Source organism: Uloborus diversus, chromosome 8 (assembly GCF_026930045.1).
Source record: "Uloborus diversus isolate 005 chromosome 8, Udiv.v.3.1, whole genome shotgun sequence".
NCBI lineage: Eukaryota > Metazoa > Arthropoda > Arachnida > Araneae > Uloboridae > Uloborus > Uloborus diversus.
The window spans coordinates 51,103,601-51,127,827 of NC_072738.1; positions in this window are offsets into that span (position 1 = coordinate 51,103,601).

The following is a 24,227-nucleotide window of genomic DNA, read 5'->3' on the forward strand; positions in this document are numbered from 1 at the left end:
CTTAATAAGTATGTGTTTTTCCCGTCTTTAGGTTCTTATTTGAGATAAAATTAAAAAGGAGCTTTGTGTCGGAAGTTCACGTTGGCCAAATTTTCCATTTTTGAGGCCGTGTTCCGATTTCTTTTAGTGAAGTCCATTTAGTCAATAACGACATTAAAATTCAACTGCTGATTCTAAACGAAAAGAAATTTTGCTTTTTGCACAACAAACCTGCCTGCCCCTTTTTCCGCTTTTTTTCTAATGTAATAGCCACCTATGCTATGCGCAGGCCAACGTGTGAAAGTCCCTCACAAATCTTGAAAATGCCATATTTGGCGTGCAAAAGTTACTTGAATGTACCGTTAAACTTTTATCATATCAAGTATGAAGAATAATTTAACATAATCTTAAATGATAATCCAATATTCAAATACCATTTTGATAGCAGATTTCTAAAAATATTTGCACGAAACAGCTATTTAAAGAATAAATTTTCGCTCAAACATTTGAAACCTTCCATTGCTTTCCCTACACATTAGTCGTTTCATATCTTTTTAAGCCACTACTCTAAATACACATGATTCTTGAGATTTTAAATGATGAAATTTATTTGTAAATTTAAATGTATGTGATCTTTTCTTCATAATCTTTCGGTAAAGAAAACACTGCCCCATGGGGTTAGAGTGGACACACGGTGATGGGGCTACTGTGGGCATATGGTAATGATGCCTCTGCGGACTTATACACACACTAATCCCTTGCAGCTTTGAGTGAGAAAAAAAATAAGGCGTTAAATATAATATATTGTTTGTTATTTGCCTGATTAGGTTAATTTTTACATAAATGCATTTAATTACAAAGGATTTCATGTCCTGTTTTTCCTTATTTTAGGTTTCATTTACAAAATAAAATAGATTCCTTTAAAGTGATGAGTTCTTTACAAATGATTTTATTTATTTATTCACCATATTAAATTTTATGATTTTATTCTTTAGCAATGACTTCATAAAACGATTTTTTGAAAATGATAAAATGAGGACATTTAGAAAGGATCCTGTGTGTTTTTGCATGCTTTTAAGCCTTTTTCTTACTAAAAAAAAAGGCTTATTGAAAGGTGATAAATCAATTTACCAAAGAAATCTGTCATTTTCACACATTTTTTAAACTATTTTTTTTTATAATTCAAATTACCAATGACATAAGCCTTAATGACTTTTTGTTGGTCAAGTTTATGGAAAGAATTAGGCTTTTGCACTATGTTGGACCAATGGAGGCCATATGCAAATCAACTGATTTCATTATGCAATTCTTCTGGGGGAAAAGGTGAACGAGATAGTTCTTTGAAGCACAAAATATTATTATTTTTTCACTGCGGAAAATATATGTCCCAAATATCGTGAAATGAAATTGTAGGGAAACTACCACCGCACACTGTAAACAACAGTAGCACACTGTAAACAAATTCTGAAACGTTACTAATTATTTCCGTGGAACTTTGCGAGATTTCACGGGTTTTCACTTTTTTTCCCTGTAAAATCAATTGTCTCTGGACAAACATTTTCTGAATTGCTTCAAGTTGCACGAATGTAAACTCCTCAATGGTGTGAAAAATATTTTTAGCTACCAGTTTAAAGATTAACTGAGTATATTTATTAAGCGTACTGTCTGAAGCGTGATTATAGACCGTCCAGGTTGACTAAGCTCTCAATTTAGCGCTGATCTCTCAAGGAGGGATCTTCATATTCTTCAGAAAGTTCAAAGAATAGGTTACTGATTTTCTGCTTAAAATAATCCTGGTTTTTGCAAGTGATGTTATTGGCAGAAATTGGGCATATGGAGCTGCCCATTAATTTCCAGGAACGTCTCTGAATCGTTTTTATAGTGCATGTTCTACTCTGCATCTCGCATAACATTTAATGCTGATATGGTTAATCATAGTATAAAGTAGAAAAAAAAAATCTCTTCTACATTAAAATAGCATTTTTTCATCTAAACAATAGTGAATACCTTTCAAACATTTTAATTTGTCTTTAAAATAATTTCTTTGTTTTTAGACAATTCATATAGCTACGAATTAATATCTTAAACTTTTATTATTAATTAAAATATGCTTTGTTATGGTTAACATTTGCTAAGGAATCTGCTATTTAGGTTAAAACTTATTTATTTATGTTTTAAATCCCCTGTTTACATTGCTTAATTAGTTTTCAATCATGTCCACACTATCTCCAAGACATGGGGCTGTTGTGGACAAAAACAACCTTTTTTGAAACATTTTTTATCAAATAACTGTTCCGCCAAATGTTTTAATTTATCAATTAAAATAAGTGCAAAAGTGCAAATTATTGGAAAAAAAATCAAGTGCATTAAAAACAGTATTTAGTATACTTTTTTACAAGATTCTAAATAACTCAGTTTACTCAATGTAATGTTTTTTAATTTTTATCCCAAAGCATAGTTAAAAATTAATAACTAAATCTTACGTAATTAAAAACTGAGCATATGTACACGTACTTATTATTTTGTACGTATCTTTTTTGTTTTGATCTTGAAGTGTCTTTGACACAAAAACATTTTAATATTATTCGTCGCTAGTACGTAGAGAAACCTACGCATGTATATTGTATACCTATGCAGAACTAAACCAGAACAGGTTAAGGAGGAATAAAACTAGCGTTTAGGCAATTTTCAAATATCATGAAATAAATACAAGAGTTAATACTTTAGACTTTCAAAATATACTCCCCTTCAACCTAATAACACATTTTCACGAAACCTTTGTAGCCTTTAAAATTAAAATGTATTTTTTCTATTCTTCGTAGAATATCTTTATTTCTACTTACTACCAGTTAGAAATCAAACTTCATTATAATAAGTAAGCAAATGCTCTTGTTTCCGTAGCGAAAACAGTTTCATTTAAGAAGTGTTCACGTGAGCCCGTAGCGAAAACAGTTCCATTTAAGAAGTGTTCACGTGAGCCGTTCTTCACAGTTTGTGAAGGAAGGCATCTCTATGTATAAAAATGTACATGCCATTGGGGCAAGGGCACCCATATGCAAAGTTGTAAGATATTTTTCTCATGGATTATCAGGATATTTTCCACACTGAAATTGATTTCAGTGTAGATTCGAGTCATTAAAATTTGACATTTTTAATAACTTATTCATTAACGGCTGAAGAATAAATGTTTTTACATTTTCGCAAAGAAAAAAGTATTTAAAGAAAGGAAGTTCTAAATTCTAAGTAGTGGGACGCTTTAGTCCTTACTCCTCCCCCCACCACATGGGTGCCCTTGCATTGGTTTAATATTTATTTTGACAAATATGCCAAATTATTCTACATTCCCCCTGACTCTCAAATGTTGGTAATTTCGGTCTACTGTAGAAAAAGCCCGCGCTCATTTAGGATTTGTTACAAAATGGTATTCGTTTCAAACTTACTTCAACGAAATAGAGAAGAAATAGCGCAATCAGGTACATTAATTTGTTACTAAAGAGAAATGGTTTATGTTTACATAGGGTATTTTCTTAGCATCTATTCATGATTTTCCGTGATGCTCATCGTTAAAAGAATCAACTCAGGTGAATACATATTTTAAAATACAAATGTCATTAAACAAATCTTAATCCACTTTGCCAGTGCGTTAAGCCCAAAGCGTAACTCACAGCACAAAATGATATTTAAATCAGTAGGTTTAGGTTGAGTTGTGTTGTAGGAAACTCAGTTTTACAACAGTTACTTCAGGCTCCGTTACCATTAAACACGTGACTGAGGCAACTGATATGTCAGTTTAACTTGGCGATATGCAAATTAAATCTTGCCTTGAGGCGCTTTTCTCTTTTGTTTACTAACCACTAAAAACTAAGCTGAACTGATTAGTGGTTAGCTAATTAGCGCAAACAAAGGCAGAATGGGTACCTACCCGCTTTGCCCAAGCCCCAGCAGTGGGTGTGATTTGGAAGTTTGACTGCATAAACTGACTAATAAAATGAGTTGGTCGATACCACAGTGAAGCATTGGATTCGGGACTACGGAAAAAGAGAGCCCATTCTTTGAATTAGTGGTTTAATTGGTGGCGCCATCTCTCGATGATTAACCCAGTTATCATCATTTTGTGGCTCATAAAATTCCTTGGAGTCTCTGAATCTCTCGCGCTCATACCTAGCCAGCCGCGTTACTTGCTTTGTTTTAGGTAGTTCTGGGCATCGCGTTTTTTCGCCTGATAAGCTAGCTCTTTTTATTGCTTTCTGTGTCAATTGGTCCAGAAATGATTAAATGTCTACAACAATCGCACGCAAATTGCACAACATACACACACGGAGGAAGGAAAAGGGAATTGGATATGAAACATAAGCAAAAAGATCAGCAAAAAAAGAAAGGATGGTGAAGAGGAAATGAAGAAAATAGAAAAAATTAAATCATCAATTGAAAGTGAAAGTACCTCTGAATGAAAAAAAAAAAAAAAAGCATCATCTTCAAACCTAAGCAGCAATAGAAGAGCAGTTTGCTGAAGTTTCTCAGGAACTGTAAAAAGTTCTGGAAAAAAATGACTTTAAAGCAGCAAAAGAAGCTCAAGCTATGCTCGAGGGAGTTGAAAGTAAACAGGCAGAAAAAAAAAGTGAAGGAAAAAGAAGTAGAAATAATTCAGAGATGACAGTAGAAAAAAGAAAATCAAATGTTATCACATCATTTTGTAGTATAAAAAAAATCCAAAAATCTAAATAATAATGAAAATGCAACATTTTTCTGCCCTCCTGATTTGAATGAAAAACTACTTTCTGAGAAATCTTCTGTTTTGCATTTGATTTGTACCATTTGGGCCTGGACCTATAAGCTTCAAGCTCCTACAATGAAATCCCCTACGATCCCTCTCACCCCGAAGAGAAAACTGTGTTTCTGCATTCTGTAAACATTTCAAATATATATATATATATATATATATATTATATATATATATATATATATATATATATATATATATATATATATATATATATATATATATATATTTTAATTTGAAAGTTATTATTACTTCTTTGGATAAACTTTTTTTTTACGTTAGTTACTATATTTTTTTAATAACTTGATTTACTACATTTTATACTTCCCATGGACATGCCATTGAATATTTTTTTGAGCCTGCCAAAAAGACAGAAAGAAAAAAAATCAAGAAAAAAAAACATGATCATTTTCAGGTATATGAACTGATATTTTCAGTTTCATACTTCAACATTAATGAAGTTTTACATTGTAAGTAGGCATTTTGTTACAGGCAAAGTTTCTGATTTTTCAAATTTGTTTTTTCAGTCATTCGCTATCGTTCATACTTTTGAGTGAATATTTCTGCTTCGTATTTACAATGATAAAAGAAATAATGTTGATAACTTTTCGACAAGCTAAATCTAGCCCTGATTATAAAATGTATGTTCAATAAATACCTCATCTTGCATTTTACTTCACAATTTCAAGCTTTATTATGTTGAATTAAAATAAATGTTTTAATTTTACATTGAGTTTACACCGAAAGTTTTTTGAAAATGCCTTAAAATTTTTATTTTGCTACTTCTAGCCCTGTAATATTCATGCTCAAAAGTCTTTTTAAAAAGTATATAGACTATTTTGTAAAAGTCAATTTAAAGGGTCCTTTAAACTGACTTTTCTGTTTTTTGATTTCTGAACAAATTGCTTTTGGTCACCTTTTAGTTACTTTGTTGTCACCTTTTAGTCACCCTTGTTTTCAAATTTGTCACCTTTCTTTCTTTTTTCAAAGGCCATCGGCATTCCTCGGTCTAAAGTACGCTTTAATCTTAGTTAAATAGGAATGCCCCTTTAAATACAAATCAGTTAAATTCGGTGAGGAGGAGGGGGGGGGGAGAAAGAAAGGGTAAAAAAAGGCACTTTTATTTGTTTATTTATTTTTCGTGTGAGAGAGATTGGACAAAATTGCTTTTTTATACTCATTTACTTCAAATTAATATTAGGCGTTTAATTGTTCAATTATATAGATGTACACTAACGGGCAAATTTTGTTTCTTTTAAGAAAGAAAGGGAATAGATGTCAATCAACGTCTACTGGGAGGCACCACGCTCTAACGCATACAACGTGAACACTATTAACAGTTATAAACGAGTTTCGGTAGAAATTCGGTAGAATTGTTTTGATATACATTTTTAAAAAATTCCGAAACGCCACTAGTTATTTCGATGGAACGTTTGTGAATTTCAAAGGTTTTCATCTATTTCCCCCTAAAATCAAATTTTTTTGCAAAAAAAATTTCCTGAATTGTTACAAGTTTTAGCTACTAATTTAAAGATTGACTGAGGATGTTTAATGAGTGTATAGCCTTCATCACAGTTAGGGCTCGTTCATATTGACTAATCTCCCACTGAGAACAAATAAATCATAGCTGGGGTCTTGCAAGGCATAAACTGTGGATGAGGGAGATGCTTGGTTCTTACTTTCAATTCTGTCGTAGCTTTGGCCATAGTTGTAATAATGCGTCTGACGCTTTTTTGGTAAACGAGGAAGGTTCTAATCAGATTTCAATAAACGTATTTAATTTTTCTTGAAGGTTCCCTAGACATGGATGACTTTAATTGGGGAGCTTTCCAATTTCTTCAGATAGTTTCAGTTATAATTTCCGAAAGGTTACTGACATTCAGCAAAAAATGTTCCTGTTTTTTGCCAGATATGTTACTGGCAGAAATTGGGCACATCAGCCGACCATCATCTTTAAAGAACGTTTCTGACTTTTTTTTTACTGTGAATATACTTTAACTTCATTAAATACACGATCATTTTCTGAAATTAATAACGAACGAATGGCAATTTATAGAGGAATTTATTATACCAAGGAAAAAACGTTGGATCTTTATTTGCTAAACTATTGGATGCTTACAATTTTTATGTTTAGAAACTGAAAGAGGAAGAAATTTAAAGTGGGTTGAAATAAAAGACCGTTTAGAGAAAGCCTTTATTTTGTTTTTTATTGTGTTTCATAAAATTTATTATCAAAAAGTTACTAAAATTGACTTTTTTCCATGAATAAATAACAGAAAAACCATTTTTTTTTTTAACTACAATAAGAATATCAAATGAGACATCGCTCTGAAATGAATATAAGACGAAAGGGGCGATGATGAACATGGAATTTCTTGTATTAAAAGTATTTTTCCTTCAAAAGAAGTGCACAGTACTGCTAAAAATTTTTGCAAAAGAAGGGAAAAAAAAAAAGAAAATTACTTTTTACTTATTACCTATTTATGCCAGTGTATATGAGTTTTCACCACTGAATACTAAAAGGTAACGAATTTCTCTGTATATCTTTTACTAATAATAAAGCTGAAAGTCTCTCTGTCCGGAGGATGTCTGGATGTCTGTAGGATCGAAAATTCGATGTGATTCTTTTTCTATTCCAATTTTAAGAAAAAAAAATATCATAAGATGGACGAGTAAATTACGAAATTATCATAACGTGGAACCATAACATGGGCACAAGCCAATTAGCGAGATACGAAATTATCATAACGTGGAACCGTAACATGGGAACAAGCCAACTGGCGAGAAAATTCACCATACATTATTTGTAAATATACAGGCGAACCAAAAGAACTTTTGATTTTTCTCATACGAGAAAAGCCGTGCGGGTATCACTAGTGCTACATAAAATACTTAGTTATTGTTTCTACTCCCCCTTCTCCCCCCTCGTCCAAAAAAAGGGGGGTTACAGTGATTCCCTACCTGCATTCTAAATAATTTTGGAGATTGTAAATGTATCTTTTGCAACAACGAATAGTTAATTATCTCTCGAATGACAAAGGAAGAAAACTGATTTTTTTTCTTTCAAATTTTTAAAATTAATTCTGGGCAATGTTTAAACGATTATTTGCGTAGAATTAGTCAATGATTGATGAAACTGATAAATTATATTAATGAGGCAGAAACATAAAACACCATGCATGCTTGCATGCGTCGTTTTTACACATGTCTCTTCAATGAAATTAACTTGATTCGATTCGGTTGCTTAACTCAACATTTACGGTTTTATTAAATTTGCCATGACTAACACAAGCGTTCGTGCTTTCTGCTTTAAATAGCAGAAAAAATTCAATAAACTCATGTCATCCAATAGTGGTGAGTGTCAAACATTGTCATTTTGATACTCTGAGCAGAAAACCACCAAAGATGAAAGCTGTTATTGTTCTTTTGGTCATCGTGCCTTTGTTGTGAGTAAATCTTAATTTTATTATTGAGTTGTCCATTTGCTCTTCATTTTTTAACCGACTTCAAAAAGGAGGCGGTTATCAGTTCATATCGTATGTATGTTTTTTTTTAACCGACTTCAAAAAGGAGGCGGTTATCAGTTCATATCGTATGTATGTTTTTTTTTTTGTTTGTCCACTCATAGCGTCTCACCTAGTGAACCGATTTTGATGATTCTTTTTTTAATGGATAGGGGATGGCTCAACTTAGGTCCCATTACTTTGTTTGACCATATTTGTTCTTTAGAAAAAAAGTTATGGGCAAAAAACAGTAAATTTTATGCAATTAAAATGATATTGTGGCGAAGTTCGCACTTTTCATTCGTGGATAACGGTGGCTCAGTGGTAGAATTCTCGCCTCCCACACGAGCGACCTGGGTTCAAATCCCGACTAGGATAAAGTGAATTTTACTAAAATTTTGTTTCTACTGTTTCCCGTATTTTCTCGAATGTTCTATTAATTTCTGTATCTTTCCAAGTCTGGAAAGTTTCAGCACTTTCTCAAGTTGTACATAAGGAGATGTAACGTTCATTCGTGGTTCTGAATAAAGATCTCGAGTTGAGAATAACGAGTATTCGCTTCATTTGGCTTTCACATTGTCTTCGCTATCTTCATCTACGCGACAATATGAAACTCACAAATGTTATAAAAGTTTGGTGCCATATAACAGTAATATTAATAGTAATGATAATTTTGAATAAAGGCTTTTCTAAAGCAATACAGTGATATAGAGCCGAACTTCTTACTAGGTAACTTCTTACCTTTACTGAAATATCTACATTTACACTAAAAAGAATGAAATAAAAAATTTTTGAAAAAAAAAAAAAAAATAGAACCGACTTCAAAATTGCTCTAAAAAGTGAAAAATGATTTTATTCTTTAAACACCATCGATAATACTTTTAAACATAATTTTTGAAGTTGGCGCAAAAACAAAAATAAAATTCATTGTAACCATGCTTCGTTCATATTTTTATCAAAAAATCATCCAAAGTTAGGAACGAAACAGTTATATCGTTACTCAAATATGCTGTCATCAATGCGTAATGCATGTGGTAGTGAAGAAACTGGACCTGGTAAAATTTATACTTGTAGTTGAGTTATGGCTGTGAATGATTTTATCGATCGTTTTTGCGCCAACTTCAAAAATTATGTTTAAAAGTATTATCGATGGTGTTTAAAGAATAAAATCATTTTTCACTTTTTAGAGCAATTTTGAAGTCGGTTCTTTTTTTTTTTTTTCAAAAAATTTTTGGTGTATATATTTATAGCTTTGCATTTTGTCCACAGCATTTCAAATCAAGATAGGAAAGATAAGCTTCATTGGCAACTAGCTTTTTTTCTTTCTTGCCAAAATGTTTAGTCGTATTTTGAATATTTTATTGGCGCCGCAACTCGCTATAAAAGGGGTCTTTCCTATTGTTCCGAAAGTGAGCAAAAGTCCACATAACTGAGTGGGAGGGCGGAGTAGGGTGGTTCAAAAAATTTGTTCAACTGCATTCCGGTTTGGAAAAGCTTGGGTGTGACAAAATGTCAGAGTAAAGAATTCTGCGATTGGCGTTAAGAGTGGCTTCATTGTTTTAACCACAGAGCTACAATTTAAGTAGAGCGAGCTAGGGTTATATTTTGGCAGTGCACATGAAAGAGGTTTTGACCATGACTTCTTGGAGTGGTCGAAATCGCACTGCTTTATTATTTTGTTTTCTTTGGACTGTACTATTACGTACTAGATTGTTAAGGTGATTTTGTATTTCTTTGTGCAGAATAGAACGAGATGCACTGCAGTAAAACAAGTTTTATTCCCCTTCTTGCTTCGTGCTTTCAGAGTAGAAAATTCACTTGGTTGAAAGTTAAATTGCTCTGCTCACCCAGTAGAATCAGGATTTGAATCTTGAAAGCTGTTTCAAGGCTTGTCTACACCCTTTAAAATTTAATCCAAATTACATTGAAACGAAAGGCTTTTTGAAAGAAGGATCATATACCTTTCATAAATTCATGTTCGGTAGTATTTATTTGAAAGTACCATAAATAATTCATTGATATATTAAATTTGTGTTTTTAACTCAGATTTCTTCCGAGTTTTCGAGGCGTTCACATCTGTTTGATTATTATTCTTATAACGTTCATAACTTGTATTTTATATTTATGGAACTAATAATGGTTTATACTTGTTAAAGGTTATTTTTTTTAGTTTCGATACTAATTAGAGTTTATTATTGAATTTTAAAACGATGTTTCAGCGAGTCATGGTATGTTGAAGCGTCACCTGTGTATGGTTAAATACATCGGCAGTAAACAGATTGAGCAGTCTATGGTTCAGGGCGGCTGGAAGCATGCTTCTAAACCCCTGCATGCAACTGTGGGTTTAAATAAAAGAAGTAGTCCACTTGGCATATATCTCAATATTATATTACTTGGCATACATCTCAATTGTTGTTTGACTTGCTTGATAGCTTTTAAGACCGCAACGGAGCTGGCGTCCAGGCAAAGAGAAATTCACAACGAAAAGACAAACTGTTAACAACAAAAATAATACTCAGCATGATTTTGGTCCATTGAATAGGGAAAATCCGATCTTTGCTTTATGAATGCCATTCAAAGATCTTTACCTCAGCATCAAATTCGATATAATCAGAATACCGCGAAAAGATTTAAAATCAGAAATATGTAATTTTAACAATCAAAATTGCCCCAAGACGTGATAAAAATCATATATATTTCGCTCAATCAGAACAGTACTGAAATATTAGTAAGCGTTTTTCCTAAAAACTAATTGCTTCATTTTTTCATGACCATCAATTTCATTTTCTTCTAAACAAAGCAAATAAATTGTTGGCTTTCTCGTCTAAAATACTTAGCAACATTTCGATATTCTTTTAATTCAAATATGTTCCGCGTTTTATGAACGTTGTGCACTCGAAAAATTCTAGTATAAAGAAAGTCTGAATTTATTGCCATTGACTGTACTTGTAATTTTCGAAAGTAATTATAGTGTAAATACTACCATTTAGGGGGGCATGCTAAACAATGACCGCCCCCCCACCCATACACGAACCTACTTTTTTGGGTACGAAAAATTTCTGGAACTACTTGGATGTCAATAAAAATCACCGAATCGGCAAGGAATAAGGTCCCTATTAGGCATAAACGTTTAAAATACATTTCATAAGCAATGAAAAGAATGTTTCAAACTATTTACTTTAAAAAAAATAATGAACATAAATCGCTAACACTTTTTTTTCGACTTCAGCGTTTGAACACATTGTGAACATTCACTTTTGTCAACGGTTTAGGAGGGGTCATGATATTTCTCTTGTATCCGCTCCTGATCACAACATACTGATATGAATTGTTATTAAAATTCTTCATTTAGGTTTTATTTTTTTTAAATATAGATATATAAGTATTTTGAATGAACCTAATTTTGAAAGACGTTAAATTTTGGGTTTTAGGTTTGTAGATTGCATTGGTTTGGCACAAGCTGAGTTGCTGGATGGTCAAGCTGTTGGACAAGAAGCATTCGGGGATCGACACAACGGCATTCCCATTCGCGAAAGGTAAAATTCAATTCACTGTAAAAAGATTCCGAAACATTACTGAGTATTTCCGCGTAAAGCTTCGGGATTTTTATGGTTTTTATCCACTTCCTGGAAAAATCAAGCATCACTGTTAAAAAGTTTCCTGAATTGCTATAAATTGCACTAAAGCAGACTTCTCACTGTTGTGAAAAATATTTTTAGCTCTCAGTTTAAAGATTAGCTTAGCGTATTTATAATGTGCATCGGCTTCAATTCGATTGTGACCAGTCCAGACTAATAAGGTGTCCAAAGGGTGAAAATTAGTCCATGGACTACGTAGCTTTGCAAGAATTGCACCCGAGTAAATTTCTTGATACATACTTTCAATTACGTGTTAGCTTTGCCGTGTTTGTAATAATGCTTTTGGAGCTTTCCTAGAAACGCAGGAAAGTGCAAAGCTATCTTCACATAAATAATAGCCGATGATCGAGTAACCCGCGTGTTTCAACAATGAAACTCGCGCCACGGCATAATAATTTGATAATATGTTTTGGTAAGGCTTATCATTCAGGGAAAAGCTTTATCGTGACAAGGCTGAACTCGATCCGGTAACTTAACTGTTTTACTGGTAAAAATGTCATTTCAGGAGAATGAAAAAACGAAAACAATTAACGCTATCTACTGGAGTTAAGGGTTAATCCACTGGTGTTAGGGTTAAAATTTCAACTATAAAAATATCATCAACAGGTTCAAATGCAGAAGAGTAGAAGCAATTTTCACCTCTCAATACTTTCACAGGCGATTTTCTAGTGATATTATACTTTGCTATAATATAATACACGACTCGCTTTAAACGGGAAGATATCTGAATATTTCAGCAGGCTTCCAGGATAATTTCAGGAAGGTTACTGAATTTTAGCGGAAAGCGTTCCTGGTTTTTGTAAGATACGTTACTGGCAGAAATTTTGCATATCAGCTGCCCATTGTTTGCCAGGAACGATTCTGAAACGTTTTTACAGTATTCTTAAAAGGCATAATGTTTTTAATATATTTAATTGGATTAAATGCAGTTAAACTGCGCTAGATAATTGAAAAAATCATTTACTTCTCAATAACCAAATCATGCTGAATAGCATGGTGTTTAATTGATTGTTTACACATAAAATGAACCTTAATTTTTAGCTTGATAACAAATAGATTTACACATGCTGGATGACTTGAAGTATAATATAGTTGGCCAATTGATAAATTAAAAACTTTAAGGGGACACTGGACGTTCAAAAAAAAAGAAATCTTTGTCAAATTTTTGAAATTTTTATTTTTTGAATTTATTTGAATATGAGGACAATTTTGTGAGTTTTGTTTTATTCATTATAGTATAGAGAATGACTTAAAATAAGTCTCAGTGTTGTGAACTCAAATTAATTACGCAAGGGACTTTTCAAAGTTTTGTTAATTATCGTTAAGGTTATTTACATTTTTTTAAATAATTGGTCTTCTAATTGAAATTTTTTAATGAAATTTTATAATTAATTTTGTACCAGTGTTTAAAGTATATGGTTAAAATTTCATGCAAATCCATCAATAATTAAAAAAGTTTGTTTTCAAGGTCCAGTGTCCCCTTAAGCAATCTAAAAGATGATTAAGTGCACGTGAAAGGAAATAATAAAATTGGATAACCTGCATCTTCATTCGCAACCAGCTCACTTACGTCCGCAACGCATTTTCTTTTTACCCTTATTTTAGAATCGATGCAGGTGTACATAATTTGTTCTCGCCTACGTATTTAAAATTGGACCTTTCTCGCACCGTTCACTAGATGAAACATGCTTTCTAATAATGTACTAAAACATTGAGTTAAAAAACTGATATTAAAAAAGAAATCTGTGAGACATAAGGTATAATAATGGTAATGAGCTAAACTTTTTTTGGATCAGGTATTAAGTATCTCAGTTTTGTAAGCTATATTATGAAGAGGTTGATTTTAACGACAAATTCGGAAAATAGTATTTTCTTTTTTGATTTCAACATTAGTAAGTATAGTTAGTCAATTGGCTTGTAGATTGCGCAAAAAAAACAGAGCACTCAAGCCGACGGCTGTTTGCGCCATCTAGAAGCAAAACCAATAACTACAAAAGACCCGGATCTGCGTACCCACAGACCCCGCAGTGTGTGTGTGGGGGGGGGGAGGCGTCCTTAAAAGGCTCAACGGCGTATTAAATTTAAAAAAAAAGCTTGCACTGAGACTTACTAACGTTTCAAATATACAATGCAAGCCTCTGGGGAGAAGCCCTTCAGATATTATTTGCAGGGGGCCAAAAATTGATACATCCAGGCCTGCTCAGAGCTGTTGCAGGGGGTGGGAAGCAGGTCAATGCGTTACATAGGGGCCCTTGAGAGATTCGAGGCTCCATGGAGCTCCCTCCGCCCTGAGGAACCTCTCTAATCTCTCACATTTATAAGTAAGAACTATAGGTTTAAATTAATTTCTTCCTTTTTCTTTTTCTTATTTTTAATTTTAATTTGAAGAGCCGACTTTTCCAGAATTAATTTGGCGAGTTTTCGATATTCCTAGCTCCAAATCTATTCTATTTGTCCTTTCCTTTAGGGGCCACTGCCGTCGTTATCAATCAAAAATGACTGTAAAAACGTTTTTGTGTATGAATCATAAGTTCAAAAAAAATTTGCTTCTTTTAGAAAGTTAAGTTTTATGTAAGACTTCACAAAAATGCGCAATGAAGGTAACAAACAAATGAATAAAAGTAACGGTTTGTAATTTTAGCTTTCAAAAATCAAAATGTAGGCAAACGACGCAGTTCAGTGAAAAGGTTTCAAAAAAAAAGATTGATTTTAGTCAGCGCCGTATACAAGGGTGGAGGTCTTAGGTTTCAACGAAAAGTTCGGTTTGATATTTAAATGTTCGTTTATATTTAAAAATTTCCAAAAAATATTGTTCCAAAACTCAAATGTCTTTTATAAGAATATTAATTGCTTAATACGCTTTCATAATAGATAATCTGACGACTTGAACATTAGCACAAATTTCTTTATAGTTCGTAAGCTCCGCATAAAAGTTTTTAAACCCTCCCCGAAATTATTTTCTGGTTACGGCCCTGATTTCAGAAAAGTAATACGTACTAAAACGAATTCTAGTGCTGTTTCTTGAGGGGGCCCGAGTGGAAATAATTTCAAAGGAGCACACCTCTTCAAAAGTATATCTAGTACCAAAGGGGCCCAAAATATCTAAAAGGGCCTCTCTTGCGTCATTTTATTACTTAGAGCGTATTACTTTTCAAACTGATTAATATGAAAAAAAAAATTAAATGCGAATTAATAAGAATAATTTTCCTAAGAATCACTTATTTTCTATTCACTGGGGTGCTAAAATTCTTTAGGTACCTGTGTGAAGATAAACTTTTCTTTTTTCATTAATTTTGCCTTTATCTCTAACTTTGTTTTCACCGGAACCTTAAGGAAACGTGCGACTACAGCTGCGGAACGCCGATATGCCCAGTTTTCTGAAGGAGGCAGAGAGAAGACAGTCGACTTGTGTTATAAAAGTTAGAGACCTTTCATTGACAAATAAGCTGAATATCAAGAGGTTTTACGCTGTTCCCATTGAATGTCTTTCGGACTTTTTCAGTGCTCATTTAATCGTAAAAAGCGTCTTTCTCTAATGAAGAAAGGTTTGAATTTCCGAATAAATAAATAAATAAATAAAAATTAAAAACTGAAATAAATAGATAAAACAAATGACAGAAAAAAAAAGAATGAAAAAGCGGGAAAAACGTTACAGTTAGAGCAGTGTTGTTATCACAGCATTTATAGGAAATATTGCTACGAATTTCATACTTTTTGAAATCAGCACCAAATACCTTTCAAAATTAAAAAAAAAAAAAAAAAATAAGTATACACGAAATCAATATTTCATTGTGAGTTCATAGTTCCGGTGTGTTTCATTAAAAATACAGCAAATAATAATTGGAAATAATTAATTGACCACAAATAGAGATTGGATGAAAATGCCTAAGAAATGAAAACTTGATGTTAATTTCCATGCAACATTTATTGCTAGATGTGCTATAATTTAAAAAAAATATAGCGTCTTGTTGCAGAACGGAGTACAGTGCAACCTCGTTTATACAGACTAACTGAGACCGAAGACAACTCGGATAAAAGGGAATCCGGTAATATGAGTATTTAGCAAAACAAGCCCTTAAATAAGTAAGGCATCTCATTCTTTTACAATGAAAAACAGTGGTGTGTAATAAAATTGTATAGGATTGATTATGTGAGTTTCCAGGCTCTTGTGCCGTCGTCTGAGTGTTGTTTCCCCAAACGTTTCGACCGCATCTGCGGCGGTCATCTTCAGTTTCTCCGTTTTCGAAGCTTTCAGTGAAGCGACTTCCCTGCTCGATGCAGATTTCGAAGTGTTGTCACTATTTATGTCTAGCTCTCCCTTCGTTTTGGGTCAGGATTGGCTGATGAACGTTCGTCCTTGTTTCAGGTTGGCTGAAACTTGACCTCTCTTCTTTCTGGTTGGGGATTGACTGCTGGACGTCCGTCGCTATTTCTGATTGGCTAAAAGTATCTCTCGGGATAATCCGTCTAAGTGTAACATGCCAGAGTTTGTTTATCTTAATTCCTTCTTCCTTTCTATTGAAATTGTTGGATGTTCGAAAATTTTGATCACATCTCTGTGTAATCTGGCGCAATAGTGGGAAGAAACACTGAAGATGACCGCCGCAGATGCGGTCGAAACGTTTAGGAAAACAACACTCAGACCACGGCACACCAGCCCGGAATCTTACAACATCATTGACACCGGCCGTGTACATAGGATTGTTTTGAGTGTACTCGTTATCATTTATAGTTCATCGGCTATGTGTCGGACTAACGTACATAGTACGTCATACTGTAAGTTATATTACTATAATTTTATTTTATGCACTACGCAGTAGCTGTACATTTTATCATAATAAAAAGCGAATGTTTAAAGTATTTATAGCTCTCTTCTTGCTATCAATAATGCAAAATAATTATTTACGTAAATATAAAATGTTTGAAAATCTCTATTTATTTGATCCGGATAAATGTGGTTCGACTGTATTTATAATCTTTTGAATTTGAGAGTTTGCTTTCGTGCCCTCCGGGATAATGAGATGGTTTCCTTCAGTCAAAAGTACTACTTTTAGTCACTGAAATTGATAGAATAAGCAAAATAAATAAATAAATAAATAAATAAAATAAAATAAAATAACATGGAGGGAGAAAAAACTTTCATTTTCCCAACGCTTAATTTTTAAGTAATTTTTTTAAATATCCGATTTTGAAAAAAAAGGCATGGTCCAAATGACGTCTCAAATGATGTACTTCGGCGCATCTGTCTACCGCGTTTCTACGTTATGATAAACAAGAAGCGAATTAAATATTGCGCTCTACGCTTGCTACCAACCATATCGTTGCCAGTACACGTGAGTAAAGAAGCGAATTAAATATTTTGCGTTGCGCTTTGGCATCAGTGAATGGCATTTCATCATTTGTGATGTCACAAGTCGCTTCGTAAACAACTAGGACCCCCATAAGAGGAAAGGCCGACTTATCCGACATTTTGGTTCCAGGACAGCATTAGGTCCAACCCTGTTTCTAGTATGTATAAAAACGTTATAAAATTTTCTGGTTGCTATGTCGTAACACAATTCATGTTCAGTTGAGTAAAATGTCAATTAAGGTCAATCTAGAAAGAATACTTAATTCGCAAATTCAACAAAAATGTTTCGGGAAATATTTACTGTAATGAGCGTCATTTCCACATCTATTTTGTTTTCTTACTTGAATTAATGAAAGCTTTTTCATTTACAGAATAAAATAATCAAAGATCAATCAGGCAACCCAGCTAAAGCTTGGACACCAGTTTTCTGCAACGTAGCTTTTTTTTTATAAAAACTAATTTTGTGCCGCTGCAATTTTTGAACCAAAATGTCGGATGAGTCACCTCCTGTCATTTAGTGGCCTTATAAACAATGAAAGTGCATCAATTAAAATATATATTTTTAAACATGAAACTCAGTCAAATTATTTAAAAAATTATCAGATCTCATGTTTTTGAACATGCTCTTTCAGAAAAAAAAACCTTTTAAAATTTCGGAAGCGACCCCATTTTTTACGTAAATATGAAATGTTTGAAAATCTCTATTTTATTGATATGGATAAATGAGGTTCAATTGTATTCATAATCTTTTGAACTTAAGTGCTTGCTTTTGTGCCCTTCGGGATGATTCTCGTATTTTCTTCTTTCAGGGATGTGTCAAGCAGAGGTTCTTATCCAAAGAAATATTCACCACCTCGAGATGAAGAGGACGAACCTGTTCTTCGAAGAATAATCATCAATCCAAGGCCCAAGATTATCAGCGAGTGGGCCTGAAGATCAGAAACTCTCGCGGAAGTATTAAGAAGCTGAATGGTTATTTGAATATGTTTGTGAATTGGGATATAAATTAAACATTGAGAGATAGATTTCTGTTTGACTTCATTTTTCTCGTTCAATTTAGAACCCCTTGATAATGAACAGGCCGACTTACCTGACGTTTTGGATCCAAGGCATCATTGAATTCAACCTCGTTTCTAGTAATTATAAATACGTTATAATATTCGCTAACTATTAACTGTTCCGTTGTAGTCTGAAATCTTAAACGTGATACTTATATTTTCGCTCACATTATGCTTTAGCTTTCTGACGGGAGCCAAAGCTTTAAAAACAAAACAAAAAAAAAAAAAAAAAGAAAATTAATTTGAATTCTGAAATTATGAATTCAAATTATGTTTTCGCAATCACGAACTGAGACAGGACCCTACCCATTGGAGTTATTGTTTCTAGAAACAGCTCTTGTCCCCCCCCCCCAAGCCTGCCTCTCCTTCTGGGTGGTTGCGTATGCATAGTTGTGTGTGTAAGTGTGTAGGCTTGTGTGTGTGCGTAGACCTGTGTGTACGCACGTAGGCGTGTGTGTGTAGGACTTGGACGCCTCCGACAAGGAGAAGCGGATAACTCAGGACCGGAGCAGCCGCGCCGCGCCGCCTGCAGAGAACGGTGGGCGGTGGTGCTGCAAAGGCTTCTGGTCCAAGCTGAAAAGGCACGGACCTCAAAAACGGTCAAATGAGAACAATAAGCAATCGTGATTGCTCAAAAAGTACAGTTAAGAATCGATATAGCTACATGTTGCATCAAGTTTTCGTAACAAAAGTAGCGTATCACTCTCATTTATTTTACTCGGCATCCCCCCAGTAGTGCCCAGTAGTTTCCCGATTATGAGACTAAAATCATTTTGAAACACCTTCTATAAAAATTTCAATAGTGCAGCTCAGTCACTTTCCTATGCCGGGTTGATGAGTGCTAATAAGCACGAAACTGCAGTCCTCGGTTGGAAATGACCGAGTTGGCGGTGTATTTCTGCTTTAGCCCTGGCTAATGGGCGGTAATTTGCTGAAGAACAATGTAGATAATGTTATACTTTGTAGGAAAGTAAATAAACGTGCACATTTCATGAAAATAGAGTTACAAATTAAGTTTACCTAATCATATAAAAATTATTATGGATTTATTTCGTGAAAAAATATATATTACCTTTCATAGTATAAAAGGTAAAAATTAAGTGCTTTCACACATTTAATCAACAAAAGCAAAGGCCATGTTATGGAAAACACTGCATGCTAACAAAGTTGATAAAACTTAAACTAAATTATAATTCTTACAAATTTTAAAATCACTCATAATTTTATGCCTTCTTACAAAAATAACTCAACTAAAATCTATCAGAGAAACTCAGAAATGATTGCAGTAGCATTGAAACGTCCGTCGTGTTGGCGAAAAAGCTTCGTTGACAGAAAAGAAACCTGAGCAGGCATCGTAATGATACACTAGGTCAGAAGTGAAGATAAATTGATAAAATAACACTTATAACAGGAAATAAGGCCATCAAAAATGCAAATATGATAAGGCTTTTTTTATTTGAAAAATGATGAATAAATCTTTTTTTCGACGAAAATTCTATAATTTCATGCTACTTGAGGCACCCCTTAAACGTTCCCGACTGAGCTAATATTTTGCATGTATCATTTTTTTGTTCATTGGAACAAAATTGGGAGGCGGAAGCTAACTTTTTACAAAGTTGAAAAATAAGGGCTACCCTAATGAATACTTATCCTTTTTCGGAAAACGTACGTCTGTCCGACGAACGTGACGTGCGGACGATTCCTGAATTACACTTAAGTGCGTCATAACAGACGTGAAACTGAAAAGAAAGTATCATATCTGAAGTTACACTCAGTAATAAGTATATACATCTATTTTATACTAATATCATAAAGAGAGGGAGCAGATTTTTGTATGTTTATATGTTCGAGGTAATCTCTGGAACCACGGCAACTACACTAAAAATTTCGAAACGTTACTCAGTATTTCCATATAACGTTTCGGGATTTCAATGGTTTTTATCCACTTCCATGGAAAAATCAAGTATCGTCGTCAAAAAGATTCCCGAATTGCTACAAGTTGCACAAATGCAGACTTCTCACTGTTGTGAAAAATATTTTTTGCTCCCAGTTTAAAGATTATCTGAGTGCATTCATAAAGTGTATCGACTTCGGCTCGCATACGGCCCGTTTAAACTGATTTAGCTATTAAAGGGAGCGATTAAGTATGGACAATGTTGCTTTGCCTGAATTACAGGCGAGTAAAATTCTTGGTACTTAATTGCAACTCTGGCATAGTTTTGCCCATGTTTGCAATACTGCCGATGGAACTTTCGAAGTACTTCAGGAAGGTGCCGATATATTAAACTGCACTGGGGGGGGAGAGGGGTAAGTTTACCCTTAAGTTTCAGAAACACAACTGCATTCTAACGGGAAGATTTCTGAATTTTTCAGGAAGCTTCCAGGATAATTTCAGGAAGGCTACTGAAAATAAGCGGAAGACGTTCCTGGTTTTTGCAAGGTATGTTACTGGCAGAAATCGGGTACATCAGTTGCCCATTATTTTCTAGGAACGTTTCTGAATCGTTTTTACAGTGTACTAGAAAAATTCTTTCACTATATGAAAGGTGCATTCTTACTGAGTGACATAGGCTATCAATTATCTATACTAGCATTAAAAAAAGATAGAGCGAATTTTTGTATGTTTATATGTTCGAGGTAATCTTCGGAAACATTGCAACTACTTGAAACATTCTTTCACTATATAAAAGGTACATTCGTACTGAGTGACATAGGCTATAAATTATACATATTTGTATTTATAGTATTTTTTTTAAAACCAGTAGTTTGTATTCGCCACCGTTTACATTTCGTACTGTTTTATTCTGATATACCTAAAAACAAATTCCAGTTGTCCCAGGCTCTTGAACAAAATAGTAATATCACTTCGCTAAAAAGTTTATGTTGTGGCACGGAGCAACAAATGCGTTTGAAACTGGATGTATTAATGAGCTGAATTAATCTTTCCCGAACTGAACACTATATGTTAATTTTAGGTCACAAATTTTCAGAATCTGTAGCAAGAAACTTCGCATTTAAATGCTAAAGAATATCTTGGGAGGCTAATGTTTTAACGGGAATCGGCTGATACCGTAAGGCAAGTATCGAGACCCCAGGCACTGCGAAACTCTAAACGTCAGATTTTTACTTCAGTCGACTTTTTGCATTTCTACACAGTCATTAAAACTACCAGTATGATTCATGTCCTGAACTAAATAAGTAAATGAAACAGCTTTTAAGTTACGGTTCTCCCAACAATTCTAAAGTCCAATCAAGCGCGTCCTCTCTGAAATGTTCAGAATGGGCGTTGTTTTTGAAAATATCACATTTGCGTAACCGTATATCTTCCAGTAATGATTTAAATGCATTTTTAATATTATTTTACTATAAGTGGAGCTGTTGGCAATTTTTATCACTTTTAACGTATTGGAGATTTAATTAAGTTGTTACCGATAATATTGCATCCATTATTATACTCTTTCAGGTATAATTTGTTTCTTTCAATATTGTTATGAACTCATCTATATTTATATCTATATCTATACTGATATAAAGAGAGAGAGAGAGAACGGATTTTTGTATGTTTATATGTTCGATGTAATAATCTCCGGAATTATTGCTAGTACTTGAAAAATTCTTTCATTATACGAAAAATGCATCCTTACTGAGTGACATAGACTATGAATTATGCATATACGTATTTATAATATTTTTTTAAACCAATAGTTGTCTTCTCTACCAGTTTATGTTTTGTACTGTATTGTTCTGATATACGTAAACGGTACTACTGAATGACCCACGATTTGCCAAAACAAAATAAATGTAGGTTCTCGTCGAACTGAATGCTGAACGATTGAAACAAACGAAAAAAAAAAATCACTACGTCAGCACGGTCACAAGAACCGCCAGAAGCGTGCATTGTATCCCAAGATAAAATGGCGAAAAAATGATTTGCGGAATCGAATACGCATACCTTCCATATTTTATCCATTTCACCTCAGAAACATGAGAAAAAAAAATTCATTGCAATAAAATAACGGGAATCCGTGCCGACTTGAAGTCAAAGTTGCATCTGAAATCCTGTACAGCGACTTCAGTGGAAAGATTGCTAACTGTATAATTCTTTACTACACGCGACATCAATTTATTTAAAGCAGATATTTACAACAATATTACACTGCAAGAAATATTACTGCACACAACTTCGTTTCAATGTTTGCTTTTTGCAGTCAGAATAGATATTCCGGTGCTCTTGAACATTACGTAACACAAATTGTTTTTGTTCCTCATCAGCTGTTAGCAAACCATGAAAGTCCTGCATCATTTTTACCTCTTTCAGTTGCATCGTTTACTGCTCTAAGCATTGAGACCGGTGAGAGGGACTCTCGTTGAGGAAACTAACATGAATTTTAAGTGTAGTAAACTATGACTGGCTTTTGGCTGATATAAAATCATTAATTGTTTTCTCTGCAAAATAATAAAGGAACCGGCAACAAATCCACGAAATAAAGGAATAATTAAGCAATTAGATGAATTCAACGTGCAAAACTTAAAATTACCATACAGTGAACCGCAAAGACCTTCCTTCGATAGAATGTATCTTTTCTCATAGGTCAAGAAGTCTTCTCTACGTAAATTTGTCACCATTTTTGATTTTGTTTCTTCTTCTACCTCATCATCAAAAAGAGCTAAGACTGCTATTTGGTCAGACAAATACCACAAATGCTGGATGAATTTTTGTAGAGCAGCTTTTGCGATAATTGGGTACACCTTTTCGTACGCTTTCAAAGATTTCAAAAAGTGCAAATCTTTGTTGAGTGCTTTGATTGCCAAAATGCATTGAAGCCATAGTTTCACGTATATTGTCACTTCAAACAAGCAGAAATTTAACAATGCTTCATTTTCCTTCGTTTCTAAATTTAGTTGTGAACTAAATAGTAATAACTTTAGGGAGTAAATCGCTCGAGCCATCCATCGAGCTGGGTGCATGGCTCCCGGTGGTCTTATTTTAAATTTATTTTTTTGTATTTCCACCTAAAAGTATGATAGACAGTTCTATCAACTCTCGATAGTCATCCCTGACCCTATCACTAGTAAGTTCAGCATGGTAAAAGCCAAATAAATTTTCAAGTTCGGGTACAGTTCGGAACAACTTCACAGCTCCCCTATAGCACTGTATTTTAGTGGGACCGATGTTTTTCCAAGATTCTCTGAGATTTGTGAAGAGTGGAATGGGCTTGTTGTGACTTGCTTAATTTTCACTTCTAATGTTGCATTTAATACCAGTTTGTTATATATGATGGAGGCAAGCAAAGGAGAAAGCATTTCTCTATCAAAATGTTGCTCCAAAGAGCGCAAGCACCATTACAACGACCTGTATTGGAAGATGTAGTATCACAAGAGAGAATCTGAACTTTGTCTTCGAGATTGCAATCTAAAACTCCCTTCCAAACAGCCTGTGCCTGTTCTTTTCCAATAGAATTATCCAGTTTAGTCACAACAATGAGTTGTTCCTTACATCCATATGAAATAACTATAAGTAAGCGATCTTCTTTTGATTTTTTAACACTCAAAGCAGGTAACAGTTTCCCATCCCAATGTAAAGTCACTACATCCGGTACCCGGTATTGAAAATCAATTTTAATTCTTGCCGCGCGCTCCTTCCGCTTTTTAACTCGAGTTCTTTGAATTGAAGATTTACTCTTCGGAAATTCATCAATGTTACGCCCCAGTGCGTCAATAGTAGCTTCAAGAATAAACACAGAATCTCGTATGCTTAACTGACACCTGTCCAATGCAGCAACTAACTTTGGGGTAATAAAATCGCTTCTCATTACACATTTACTTGTTTCAGGTTCTGATATACTTGTTTCAGGTTCTGATATACTTGTTTCTGGTTCTAGTATACTTGTTCCAGGTTTTTAATACTTTTTTCCAGGT